The 13594-nt window shown below is 37.9% G+C and overlaps 1 pseudogene; it reads right to left on the bottom strand.

Moving 5' to 3' along the window:
- Nucleotides 1-11177: 11177 nt before the first annotated feature.
- Nucleotides 11178-12469, bottom strand: LOC115611615 (annotated as a pseudogene).
- Nucleotides 12470-13594: the final 1125 nt, after the last annotated feature.

Raw genomic sequence — 13594 nt, 5'->3', positions numbered from 1 at the left:
TGTAGGAGGCTGCTTATAATCACCTGAATGTTGGAACAAGCAAAAACATCCCTTTGACCTATGATCGGTGGCAGACCACAACCAAGAATGTTATTTAGAATCTCATCTTCTTCTGGTTCCAGTAAACAGACTTAAAATGATCACTGTATATTGGAATCCAGTGTACTGAATCAAGTATAAAATCATACCTAGGCTTATCCCAACTGGTTTACTAAACCATTCTAATTTCAGATGTGAGAACCACCATAATTTTTGAAGAAAGATTCTCCAGCATAAGTAGGTTCCATGACCACTGCTGCAGAATGACGAAAAAATAGGGTAAGCTCCACAAGAAGTATATCAGGCCTTTAAAAACACTGCAAACTACACTTCACAAGAATATTGTTGCAGCACATACACAGTGCAATGTGCCTAAGAGTGAAGCCAAAATAACAATCATGCAAAACAAACTTCATTAGACAAATTTTTAGTGAATGCTGTGGGGGGATGGCATGTGTGCCACAAGACAAAAGTGCGGGTACAGAGGTGACCAAGGGGCCCCAGCAATATCTCCAATACTTTGCCTTACACTTCTACATGATACTTCAAATATGCAAAAACTTCTATTGCTCGCTTATTACTAGTATTACCTAAAATTTCACGAAGTTCAACACAAAAAGATGAAATCAAATATGATACTCAGTAGTAAAAATGTAACCTGACCTGAGAAGGACCTTGTTTCGTTTGCAAAAAGGAAATGCTGCCAAGTAATGTGTTTGAGATACAACGAGTCTGTACTGAAAAAAGCTACATCAAATATTTCAAACTCAAAATAAGAATTCAGGATTATTTTTCATATTTTTTTTTTAAGAATTCATCTTCACAGTGTCTGAAAAAAGAGCATGAGAAGGGAAGGAAAACTTGAGGGCAAACCAGTTACTTCCTAAACTACCTCTAAGAAAATACTGTTGCTGGGATTACAGTAACAATGAGCAAGGAAACACTCCATGAGTTGTCAGCCCCAGATGTGATGAATTTGGTCACAAATGTTGAAACTTATGGTACAATGAATACCATATTGGGTTAGTTTTTCATGTAACATGAAAGAATATTTTGATATAGCCACAGAACTGGCAAAAAGTCAGCTCTGGTCACTACTCTAGAAGAAATTTTGGATTAAAAGCTCTTCTGGTACCATCTGGAGTCGTCCCCACAAAACCTAACTTTCTCTATCTGTTGCCTCAACAAAATTCATTGTCTGTATTGGCCCAGGTGAAGCTTCAGGGTTTGTGGGGTTTGTATGTTTGTTTGGTTTTGTTTGTTTGTGGTTTTTTGGTTTGGTTTGGGTGTTTTTTGTTTGGTTTTTTTTTTCCATGGAATTAAAAAGAATTAGCATGTAATTGAAATTTTTGTTGGTTATCCAGTGAAAAAAAATTTCTCAGGTGGTTTTTTTTTCTCTCTGACAAGTTTTTGAAAAACCAAAAAACCCACGCTGTTGAGACTTTTGATAGAAAAGGGAGAAGTCATTGACAATCGCAGTGAGGCAATTATTGGATAACTTACCTTCAGGGAAAGTGTTTTTGTAACTTCTAATTGCAGATATAGTTAAGATCTGAATCAAGAGGGTTTATATTCCTTCTGTATATTATATTTTAATTGCTTTTACAGTCTGGCTGAAAATGCCACAAGGTATAATTTGAATTCTTTTAGGATGTGTGAAAAGTCAGCAGCAGGGGGAGCAGGCCAAAGGCAGTACTCCAAAGGAACTGCTTCCATGCAGGCAGATGCCTCTGGGAATTGAGTATATTGCTTCCTTTATCAATTTTAAACCTGTCCCTCTGCTGAAACAGCTATTGCATTATTTGAAGATTCATTTTGCCTTCTTTCTTGGTCTTTTCTCTCATTTATGTTTTACATGATCAGCTGAAAGTGCCTTAAGAACTGTTAAGGGCAAAAGTGTACCTCAGGCTTTCTGCAAATGAGAATGAGGTTCTGCATTTTAATGACGGAAGTCTGTAAAACTTTTTGCTTGCTCATTAGCAGAGATATGTGTCAAGCTATAAAAGTGATATGGATACTGACAGTAAATGAGTTTCATGGGTTTTTGGTCTGCATCTCCTATTTCCTAACATTTTAGTTACACTTTGCAGACTCTGATATGATACAGTAGTGATAATACCAGCTGGGTTTTGCAGAAATTACTGTAAAAGCTATAACTTTTTACAGTGAATCACAAGTTCTTACTACAGCTAGTAAGTATGCCTTTAGTACTTCCATAGCCTGTCATAAAAAAACAATTCTGCATGAAGCTATTCTCTATTAAAATGTTAAGACAACTTTTTATTAAAACAGTCTGAAAGCTTCCTGGAAACATTAAAATAAAATACTGAGATTACTTTTAATACTGGACTGTCTCTTTGTAAGGTCACAGTTTTGGAGGATAACCTGTTTTACAACCAGATGCACTGCTGAGAGAGGGAACATGTAATAGTGTTAGGGCTGTACAATCTGGAATGCCTTATAATAGAGTTTGGTGTGTCTCAGCAAAAACTCATTCCAGAAGAATTCAATCAGTTCTTGGGAGAACTTTCTGATGTGAAAAAATAATTGAGTGCTTGACATCCAGCTTTATAGGTCAAACACTGAAAAGGCAATATCTCGGCAATAAATTGGGATGAAATTGTAGAATTTTAGTTGTGAGGTAAGTCTGCAGTTTTTTGGAACAGATGGTTTGGATGATGTGGATTTCAGACGACAACAGCAAACCGAAAGCAATGTATTTGTGGTGCTGTTTGTTTGGGTTTTTTTTTTCCCCAGCTCGATAGATTTAAAATTAACCATTTTATACCATGTTGAGTAACCCAGAAGCTAGCTGACCTAGAGCTAAAGCCTAACTCAAGAAAGAATTTATCTGGTTTTAAATCACCTGTCTTGGTTCACAACTTTGTGTGCTTTTTGTACAGGGAAAAAAAAAGGGTTCTAATAAAAGAGGTCATCTCCTCACAGTACAGCGTGTTACGTACTTATAAATGACTGGCTATAGCCACACACATATGCTAACTTGCAAGTGTTATCTATCTTCTAATTTTGCTGACATACATCTTGATTGATGGGTTGGTAAAAAAGTCTTAGCAATCAGGTATTTTATAGGATTAGTCTAACCACTGTTAAACAAGTGGTGATCTAATGCTATCACAAGACCTTTTCATACAAATAACAGCTTTAGCATTTTCCTTTGATAGGCTTTCATGCTTTATCTTACTTTTTTCCTTCTTAGGAAAGGAAACAAAGAAAAGATTTAGTAACATTTATTTAAAAGCTTAAATAGGATTTCTACTTATACTTACACTTCTATACTTACACTACCTATTCATAATTCTGGAGGGGGAAAAAAAAGAAAAGAGAAGGAAGTTGCATGACTCCAAATGAAACCTTGTGTTTGTTTTGCTCAGAGTTTGCAACGATGATATAAAGAAAAAAGAGGTTTTAAACTACACTGTGTTTAAGAAGTGTCTGCAAAACATATTAAGGTCAAAAAGCCATTTTGAACTCTAGACACTCAGGACTGATCATTTTTGGGGAAACCAACATTGAGCAGCAAACAAACCTTCTCTAGTCTTTGCCCATGTGTCTTGCTGCACAGCCAAACAGTGGGATATAGGTAACACACCTTTACATTAGTGAAATATCATGTATCTCATGCTTATAGGCAGTTCCAATCCTGCTCTGGAGAAGTTCAGAAGGGTGAAAAGCATGTTCGTGTCTCCTGGAAACATTTGGACATATTTGACACTGCTATTAGTAAGATGTAAAAGCATCCACAGGCTTTTCTATATTAAAAAAGCACCAAAAAAACAACCAAACAAACCTGAAAACTGAAAGCAAGGAATAAAGGAAGTTGCTTAAAACCAAGACATCAGCATAGACTATGAATGCAGAAGACAGATAATGTATTAGTCCCCTTGTCACAGTGAAAGGCCATAATCCCACAGATCAGGAAAATATTCTAAAAAATCCATCTACGATATGAAAAATACTTAATCAATGGAAATTTTGCATAGGCCTGAAAGCTAAGCCTGTGCTTTTAGGAAAAAAAAAACAGTGGTTTTCAGTCTTTTTGGGGTATAATTTTTCTGTTTTCTTTGGACCCTTAGATGATCTAACATAAGCGATTTGAGCATTTGCTATGCCAAGTTTGCAACTTTGATCTTCTAGTGAATGTGAGATTACAATTTCACTTCTGTTTTTTCTTATTACTGCTTTCACTGTGCTTACAATGAAGCACCATTGATCCTTACAGGTGTTTAAATGTGAATTTTGATTAGACAGCCACCATAATACCATGTGTGGGATTTTTCTTCCTATTCCACTACTTCAAGCAATTACTTTGCCTTTTCTGGAAAAACATTTGAAACTGATGGAAAAGACCATACATCTAATTTTCTTAATCTTATATAGAGGAGGCTGTTTCTTCTCCTTTGAGATTAGACTGACACTCAAGGCTCACACTTGTGACTTCTTTTCTTGCAACTCCCACTGCAAAAACAGTCTAGGAGAATAATGTGGAAAGTCTTTTTTTTAAGAACCCTCAATTATTTTCTATGATATTTCAAGAATCCTATTATTCAGCTTTGAAAGCTTGTTGTATAATACAAAGTCAGAATGTATCAGTGCAAATATTACGTCTAATTTTCCTATCACGTTCACCTCTGTGAAGAAAATCCATCCATCATAAATTGTAAGAGCTGAAACCAGATGGCAGTGGTAATCCAATAAAGACATAAATAAACTGGTAGAGATACCCTATCTCAATGCAGATTTTCAGATTTAACAAATATGCAGTGTGCATAGGTAAACTAACCTGCGTTATGTTTTTGATGGCATTGTGTTTTATCACACCTTCAGGTTTTTTTCAGCATATTACTATTTACCATGTGGAAGAGCATCTGATTAGACATATCTGACTATTGCACCCTGGTTCTAACTGCTGTAAATAGCATATCATGCCACAAAACTAAAATTAATGCAATGCTACATAAACTTTTTATAAAAAACAATTCTCTCCATGTAGAAAAGGAGTATCAAAATATGAAGTCTTGGTTCCAGCAGTGAAACCATCTCTTGAATGGAAAGACCAATACTCACTTTTGCATTCCCTCTTCAGTTGCTGATAGCTACAGCCTCTTATTTCCTCCAAAATAACTGCAGGAGCCCAAAGGAGTCTGCAAAAGTGGCTTTTGATCTCTAGGCCTCAGACTATCCTCGGGGAATAGCTCTGGGTGTCCACAGGCAGAAACTAGGAAAAAACAACCTCCTGTTAGATTTAAGTTCATAGCAAAAAAATAAAAAAAACCCAAAACTAAACAAAAAATACAAAACGTTGTTGAAACCACTGATAATAATAACCACTGTCTTGTTATCAGGCTGGTAAATTTTAGAAACCTAATTACTAAAAAATATAATGGTAACTACTGTTTTAATGGGGTGGCCAAAGATTTTTTTGACAGCAGGGATGCTGGGGGCTTTCTTTGTTTGTCTGTTTTCTGTTAAAGAAATCCATACTGTCCAGAAGAATCCTCCAAGAATTGAAAATTGCAGACAGTTTCTGCTCCAAGTACTTCCAGCAACTGTTGGCATCTTTTAAGACTGTCTGGATAGAATTTATTAACATATATACCCAGAGCTTTATCCTCTATTGAGAGGCAATATAACACAAGTTCCCTGACAGATTAAAGCAAGCTGTACTATAAATTGTGCAGACTGAGCCCTCTTACATGGCTTATCCTAATCATAGCACTGCCATTTGCTTCTCATGACAGGATAAAAATAAAAGTCCCATAAAACTAAAATAAAATAGACAGTCTGCCATTCCTCCCTTAGAAAACATTTTTCAGAATCTCTTCAAAAATAATTGGGAAGAAAATGTGCTGAATTCTACAATCTATTGAATCATTTTTAAAGCTCGTCCAGGCATGTTAAAAGGCAGCATTCTTTATGATCAGCTAGCTTGGGAGAGGATGTATTTTACATTGTCAAAAGCCTTTCATAGTTTGCTATTTTTCACCCTTAAGTTTCACCTGACTTTAAACTTAAATATTTATCCAGTGAGTGGGAAACAGTGAAACATTTAGGTTCATTTACTGTTTCAGTCTTCAGTGATCTAAATCATGCTTTTTCTCATAATTTTTTGCTACAGCCTCACAATTCACATTTTTACGCCTCTCTGCAGTGTTTGCTTTTGAACTGTTGCTATTTAATGAAAGTAGTGCCAAATTCTTCTTTTGCTATATATGAATGAACCAGCTTATGGTATGTTCTTCAACACTTTTCAAATAGAACTGCTCTTCTGGTGCTGCGGACTGAGGTTGACATCTTCAGCAAGGGCAGTTATTTCCTTTCTTGGTAAGGAAATGGCCTCTGCAATTATGGGTTACATGCAAAAGATGAATTCTGGAAACTCAGTATTCCCCTGTAAATATAAAGAAAGACTGACATTTGGGAGGTGGTTGTGACATTCCAGTGAGATAGGGAGACAGAAATATTTAAAACAAGGAATGCTTCCTAGAGATGGTATGGTAGAGAAACAAACCAGCACCATAAATGCCTTGTTTTCTGCACAAGTGGAGCAGGTGCAATGCTCTTTCTCAACTCTGACCACACAACAAGAGATGAGTAAAGTAGGTTGACCCATTTGACTTCAGGTCTGTGCAGCAAGGCCAGGGAACAGTGACAGAACAATTCCTGGGCTGAACATCCTTCTTTGTATTTCTCCCTACCAATGTGAAATAAAGGTAAAGGACAAAAAGCATGAGATGTGAGCTACTGCCCCTGAAAATGACACACTGTGACATCTACTTTATGACATGCAGAATAGCCCTTGAATGGCAGTTACTATGGTTTTGATACAGAAAGGACCAAATTAGATGGATTTGTTTTGCATACACAGGGACTTTTCAACAGCAAAGAATAGCTTAATACTTGAGAGTTCATGATCAGTTGCCCTAATTTAGGATTGCAGGCTACTTCTACATAATTTTCTGTTTTCAGAAAGACTTACGCTTTACTAGAGCCTTGGTAAGCATATGCAATCAGAAAGATGCAGTTTAGTTGGCTACATAGAATTTTTTTAAAATAATAATTTACAGCAATTGAAACTGTTTCAGCCAGGTCTACGGCACTTCATTAAATTCTTTCCACTATCCCTATGTTCAAGTATCTCTACTGGCAACATTCCTTAGATGGGAATATTGTGACATATACTTTTGCAGATGGGCCACACCTACTGGTCCAGAGAAACCAAGCAGAATGGTTGATGCAAATCAGGACCCAGTATAGTTAGAACACTGCAATTATACAAAATCAGCAAAATAATTGAAGCAGAGAGTAATAAAGCCAGCCTTAATAGAGCCTGGCCTCACTACAATTTGTCATATCTAATTGGATGAATGTCTCAGTCGATTGCTACAGGCAAGTCAGGTAGTTTAAAATGTATATCAGTTGTGAGACTAAAAAGGATTCTCTGCCTGATATGTAAAAAATATGCTGACATACAGTAGATTCAGGTTATAAACACATGGGCTCCTGTTAGGCATTAGAAATTGTGCATATTGGCCAAGACGGGAAAACCATAGGCATGAAAGATTAGTACTGGCTGGTGCTTAGCATCTGCCACAGAGGACTGAATTTTCTTTTTGCCTTAGTTTATGAGAAATTGAGGATTTTATCTCTTCTTTTTTAATACACTTGAAAACACTGAGTCTTTCATCCCACACCATTTGTCTTTTACATGACTACCAAAGCAGCACAATTACAGCATCATAAAACTGGTTTGCCACTCCGTGTACTCCAGCTCCTCTGAGTGCCTAGCATCTGCTTTCTGGTTAGGGAGCCCATTCAGCTAAGCACAGATTACATTTTAATTTCTAATTCTTAGAGGAAGCATGCGCCTGAGACAGAAAAAATAAACAAAACATATGCTTTTCTATTAAAAACAATTATAGTCAGTGTCCGTCGTGGCATATTACCGTATAACAGATTTTTTATCTTAAGAATATGTGTTGCAAAGCATGTGTATGATTAGTCCTCTCGAGCATGTTGTCTCAGTAGATTTTCACTGAGGCAGAAAGAGCTAGATTTGCAAATGGATTTTAGTGCTGTGAACACATCTAGAGACACCTGACATACTGAGTGGAACCCAATCTCCTGGTGTAAGCGTTTGGGCAGGAAAACCACTATATACCTCAAAACGATTTCCACAAAACACACTGGGAAGCTGTCTCTGCTAACCAGCAGAATAAGGAGTTTTGGACAATCTAGTTGTCATGGCTGAGAGCACTTCTTCTTTCAGTTTTCAATACAGAATGATCTCTGCACCCCTACAGCTCTCTAGGACAAAAAGAAGATGGGGTTTTGCATAGAAAAGAAATAAGGTGAATGGCTAGGGCAAAGGTGTGTAAACAGTGCAGAGACAGAGACGTCACGCAGCTTCTCACAATAAGAAGCAAGTGAAATCAATGGCTTTGAACGTGCTACAGCTTTGAAGTATGTTTTCACATCGTGCATTACTCTTAAGTTGTGAAATGAATTGCTGCAGGCCAAAATATATTTGTAAATAGTTACAAATTGCAAATAATTGTAGGAAAGGTTAAAAAAAAACCCCACAACAGAGTATAATTTCATTAGTGTCTATTACTGTGACAATTGAAATGTATTAGGTTGTTCCTAAATCACAAGCTGAGGAGGAAGATTACTCCATACCCTTCCTGTTCCTGTTCCCTTTGCCAAAGGATCTGCCTGGTTTTCAGCAGAGGAGTAGAGTTAGCCCGCTTCTGAAACAAAACATTTCCACAGAGTTTAGGGGAAAGGAAGGGAAGAGGACAGCACTGGTAAACCACATAGATTTGGGATACAGATAAATAAAAGAAAATTAGGTTGCAGTTTAGAAGTAAATAGGGATGTCAAGAAAACCATCTGTTGGTCATTGATCATAACGGTTTCCAGTTGTGAGGATAGGCATGTCTGGGAAAAAAATTAAAAGCCTTCCCAGGAATGACACACCTCAGGATTAGGAAACAATATATAAATAGGAGACAAGTGATAAAAAGGAAGAAGTGAGGATAAGGTATTAAAAATGAGCTAGCTGGAGTGATATAAAAACCACAATCCTGTCTTGTTTCGACACTCAATCTAACAGTGAAAATAAACAGTTCTTATACACCACCAACTTTAAAAACCCAGCCAGAGGTGATACTGCTCCTTTTTCCTCCAGTCAGCTAGCGTTTTATAGTACGTATTCCCAATACAGTTTCTATTTATTCCATTCCCTCTTCCTCTGTGAGGATTCAACCCCAGATACTCCAATCCACCCTTTGAATGAGTCCATTTCAGAAGTTTCCACCTCTATTTAGAATTAACATCTCTCCTTAGGAGCAATTGTCCAATCAGGAGTTTAATTTATGCTGCGTCACTTAGAACAAAGCTCAGAATAAAATATTGATTATTCTCCAAACTTTATCCCACCATCCTCAACAGAGTTTAGAAGTTTCCATAGAAATGACATTTCCTGCTACAACTTCTGCAATTTTCCAGCTTCAGTTGGGCTGCTGAGCAGAAAAAGCAGTATAATAAAGGAAGTACTTTCTGCAAAATTCTAGAAAAAAATTTAGGATCAATTTCTTTAAGATTTGATTGGGTAACAAATCATCCCCAACCCTCTCAGTGTTCACAGAACTACACCTGGATGCACTAGCTAAAGAAAATATGATAAAGGATCTGTTCCCACAGCTCTTGGGAAACAGAGAACCCAAATGTAAAAATCTTTCCCTGTGCCAGAGAAGGCAAAGAGACTTCATTTACAGTTGTACACACACTCGCCAGAGAATTTTCTCATTAAAAAAGGATAGCTGACCCACTAAAAAATGCAAAGTCTCTAACATGTGGAACACTAAATTTAGTATTAATGACTATGATGTGAAAATACTGTGCTAATTGGGAAGAATGCTTTCCTTCCTCCAAATTTAAGTTTTTTATAATTTCCCCCTTTATAATGTGGACTAAAACATAGGCCACCTGACATTGCTTATGAACCAAAGAAAAAAAATCTAGATATGAGCCATTCGAATTTCAAAAATGTCCACATATGTCCAATTTAAACTGGGAAACTTTATGAAGAAACAATACTGAATATTCCAATAAGCTACAAAATACTGTCAAATGTTTGTCAGTAGGGAGAAGTTAAGTACATATTTGTTAGAGAATTCAAAGGACAACATTGTATATATTTATGTAAGCACTTTCTTATGGTCAAGGAACAGGAGATTCTTCTAAAATTATATCTTGGGATTGTATAATCATTAAATATCAAGTGTTAATGTGTGGTCCTACAAAGAATGAATATGAATTAGGCTGTACGTCATATTGTACAGTAAGTACTTAACAAAATATATTTAAATGATAGTGAGTTTACTTCACAAACTCTGACATTTAAACTTCTTGAAATTCAGAATGAATAATTAGGTAGATTTAGATCTCTAAAAGACTGTGTGAGATTTTATTTTATAATTTTTAAATTATAAACATGTACAAATGGGAGAACTCACTGAAGCAAATTAGTAAAATACAGCAGTATTACCTAAAATTAAAAAATAAAGCAAAGGTACATTGAAGCCATTTGGTATTTCCCTAAGTGAGTCAAGAGAAATCAGCTGCACATAATGTTTTTAATGCATCAGGCACAGTGTGCTAAATGTTAATGATTACATTTTAAGGGTTTAATGGCTTACTATATTTTTAATGTAAAAAATAGCCATTCTAATGGGAATGTACGTACCCTTTACTAGGCAGCTAGTTCCACAGTTAAAGTTATAAAAAAAGATTCAGTGTTCCTGAGGGAGAACCACAGAGTTGTAAAGGTATCAGGGTTAATTGTCTGAATTATTGGGACTATTTTTTTCATTACTTAAGTTATTAAAATGGAATGCTTTGTGCAATAAGCTTTAGATGCATACTTTTGCCTAAAAATGCAAGCTGATCTTAGGCTAAAAGAATAATTTTTAAGTTGTCTCTGATCACAGAGTTTTATAAGAGAAAAAGCATGCAAGATTAAATTTTGGATTCTTTATGAATTCTCTTCTGGAATACAAAACTTCTAGCAAGCAAAACTGCTCTGAGTGGTAGGTTAGGTATTTCCCAGTTCTTGATTATTTTTCATCTGTACTCTCAATAGATTTCTTCATGGAGTGGACCGGAAGCAAAGTCACCATCTCTAGAATGACCCTTTACAAAAGTAAACAAAGGAATATTTCTTCTTAGATGAAGATGTCAGCATCTTCGTTACTTCTTCATAAGCCTTCTTGAAGTCCTGCCAGTTCTACAATAAAATCCTATTGTGCAGCTTGGATGCATTTTTTTGAATTACATCTTTCTGGGAAAAGGACAGTGGAATGACTCAAGACGGAAATCTTTAATGCTGACATCTACAAATAATTGGCAGTAATGAAGATGCACGTAAATCAAACTGTCATCTTGAAATCCAGCAAAGTAATATGACTGTTTAGGTTTGCCATCAATAATACCAACACAATACTTGAGTACTTTAAGTAGTCCATGTTTGTTCTCTCTCCACTGAGTCTCACAGGAACTAATATAAATACAGCTTTTGTGTTTGCTTTTCCAGAATCCAAAAAAGAACACTGTCTGTCAATAACATCTGAACTGTAGACTGGACAATCCTGAGCAACATGGACTGTTACTCCTTGTAGCTCAGAGTCTCTTGCTTCTCCAACAGCTTTTCTTAAAATGTGTGCAACAACTGCAGGCCCATACCAATTTCCAGCAATTTAATCACACTTCTTTCCATATTCTGTTAGCTAATGTAACCCAAAAGCTGCCAGTGGAGAGTTGCCAAACCAAGAAATTACTTTTGGATGGTAAACTTCATTTCTCATTATATTGTAATCATAGTTTCTCTTTAACGTTCCCTGACAATGATTTGACAGGATCGTGAATTCTCTTTCTGCTGTAAGCTGATGCTGTCAGCTTTCTCCTGTGTGGGCTGTCCACGATTCGGAATCTGAATTGTCAACATACAACACACCTGGCCAGACCCAGGCTCTACCAAGAAAATAAAGCATAAGACCTTGAGCCAGCAGCATTTGGCCAGTTGTCATTGCGCAACCCCAACCACAATCCGTTGCTAATGCAGACCGCTTTAACTGAAGAAACTCCTTCCCATAAGTCAGCCACATTCTAGAAATAAAATCTTTACAAAACTCAGTATTTCCTGAAATCTCTGTATTATCAAAATTAGACCCATGGGTAAAGAGTTCACCAAATTCATCAATTTTGAGGCGGTAACATTTTCCCAGCAGAAAGACCAGAATGTTTCTATCTAAGTTTTTGTTTTCAACACATAACTGTATTTCATGTTGTGCCATGCAGAGATAAATTTTGATTGTATCTTTGCTAGTTCACCTGTCCCTGTGGTCTCCATATTAAAATTATGGAGAAAAAGCCATCGCTGTCTTGCAAGACGTTCGATTCTGCCCCGCCGGGCGAGCGACACGACACAGCCGGCCGGGAAGCTATCACTCCGGGCTTCCGCCGTCGGAGAATGACTCGAAACTACAGCTCCCGGCGGGCGCTGCCGCGGAAGAGAACAGGGCTCGGCGGCTGGCCCCCGCGGGGCCTGCCGGGAGTTGTAGTCCAACTGGAGGGCGGAGCAGGTTTCCGGCCGCCTGCTGTAGAGGAGGGGGTCTGTGGGGCAGGCTGAGGAGGGCCGGCTTTGCCGGGGGGGACCGGCTGCGGTTGGAGGCAGTCGCGCGGAGAGGAGGCTTTCCAGGTTGCTCAAAGCACCGTCCAAATTGGCCTTCCAAGAGTGGGGCAGCCACAGCCACAGCTTGTCTGGGCGAGTGTCTCACCACCCTCATGGTGAAGAATTTTTCCTAATCTGTTAGCTAAATCTCCCCTTGGTCATTTTAAAGCCTTTTTTCCTTTTTAAAAATGGGGGTTATAGTTCCCTTTTTCCGGTGAGCAGGAACTTGACTGGACTGCCAAGGTTTATCAAATATCATGAATAATGGCTCGCAACTTCATCCACCAGTGCCCTCAGGACTCGTGGATGCATCGTCAGGTCCCACGGACTTGTGCACTTTCAGGTTCCACAAATGGTCATGAACCTGATCTTCTCTTACAGCAGGCGGGTCTTTATTCTTGCAGTCTCTGCCTTTGCCTTGTGCGACTTGGGCAGTGTGTCTAGAGCTCATGCCAGCGAAGACTGAGGCAAAAAAGTCATAAGTACCATGGTCTTTTCCTGGTTCCGTGTAACCAGGTCTCCTGCTCCATTCCAGAGGTGGCCCACATTTTCCCTTGTCTTCATTTTATACCTGATGTCCCTATAGAAGCTTTTCTTGCTGCACTTAATGAACTTGGCCAGATTTAATTCCGTCAGGGCTGCCCTTTGTTGGGAGGAGGTGGTGAACGCTGTTACTCCTGACTCTGCCCGCGCCATGTAAGCTGCTCTCATGGGTGCTGCCAGCTCTCAGTGAGTCTCAGTGGTACCCTGGGTTTCCCTGGCTCAGTAAAACCCCCTGTATGCCCCCATCCACCATGAGCCCCT

This window comes from Strigops habroptila, chromosome 8, assembly GCF_004027225.2.
Source record: "Strigops habroptila isolate Jane chromosome 8, bStrHab1.2.pri, whole genome shotgun sequence".
Taxonomy (NCBI): domain Eukaryota; kingdom Metazoa; phylum Chordata; class Aves; order Psittaciformes; family Psittacidae; genus Strigops; species Strigops habroptila.
This window is presented reverse-complemented; position numbering and strand designations above follow the sequence as displayed.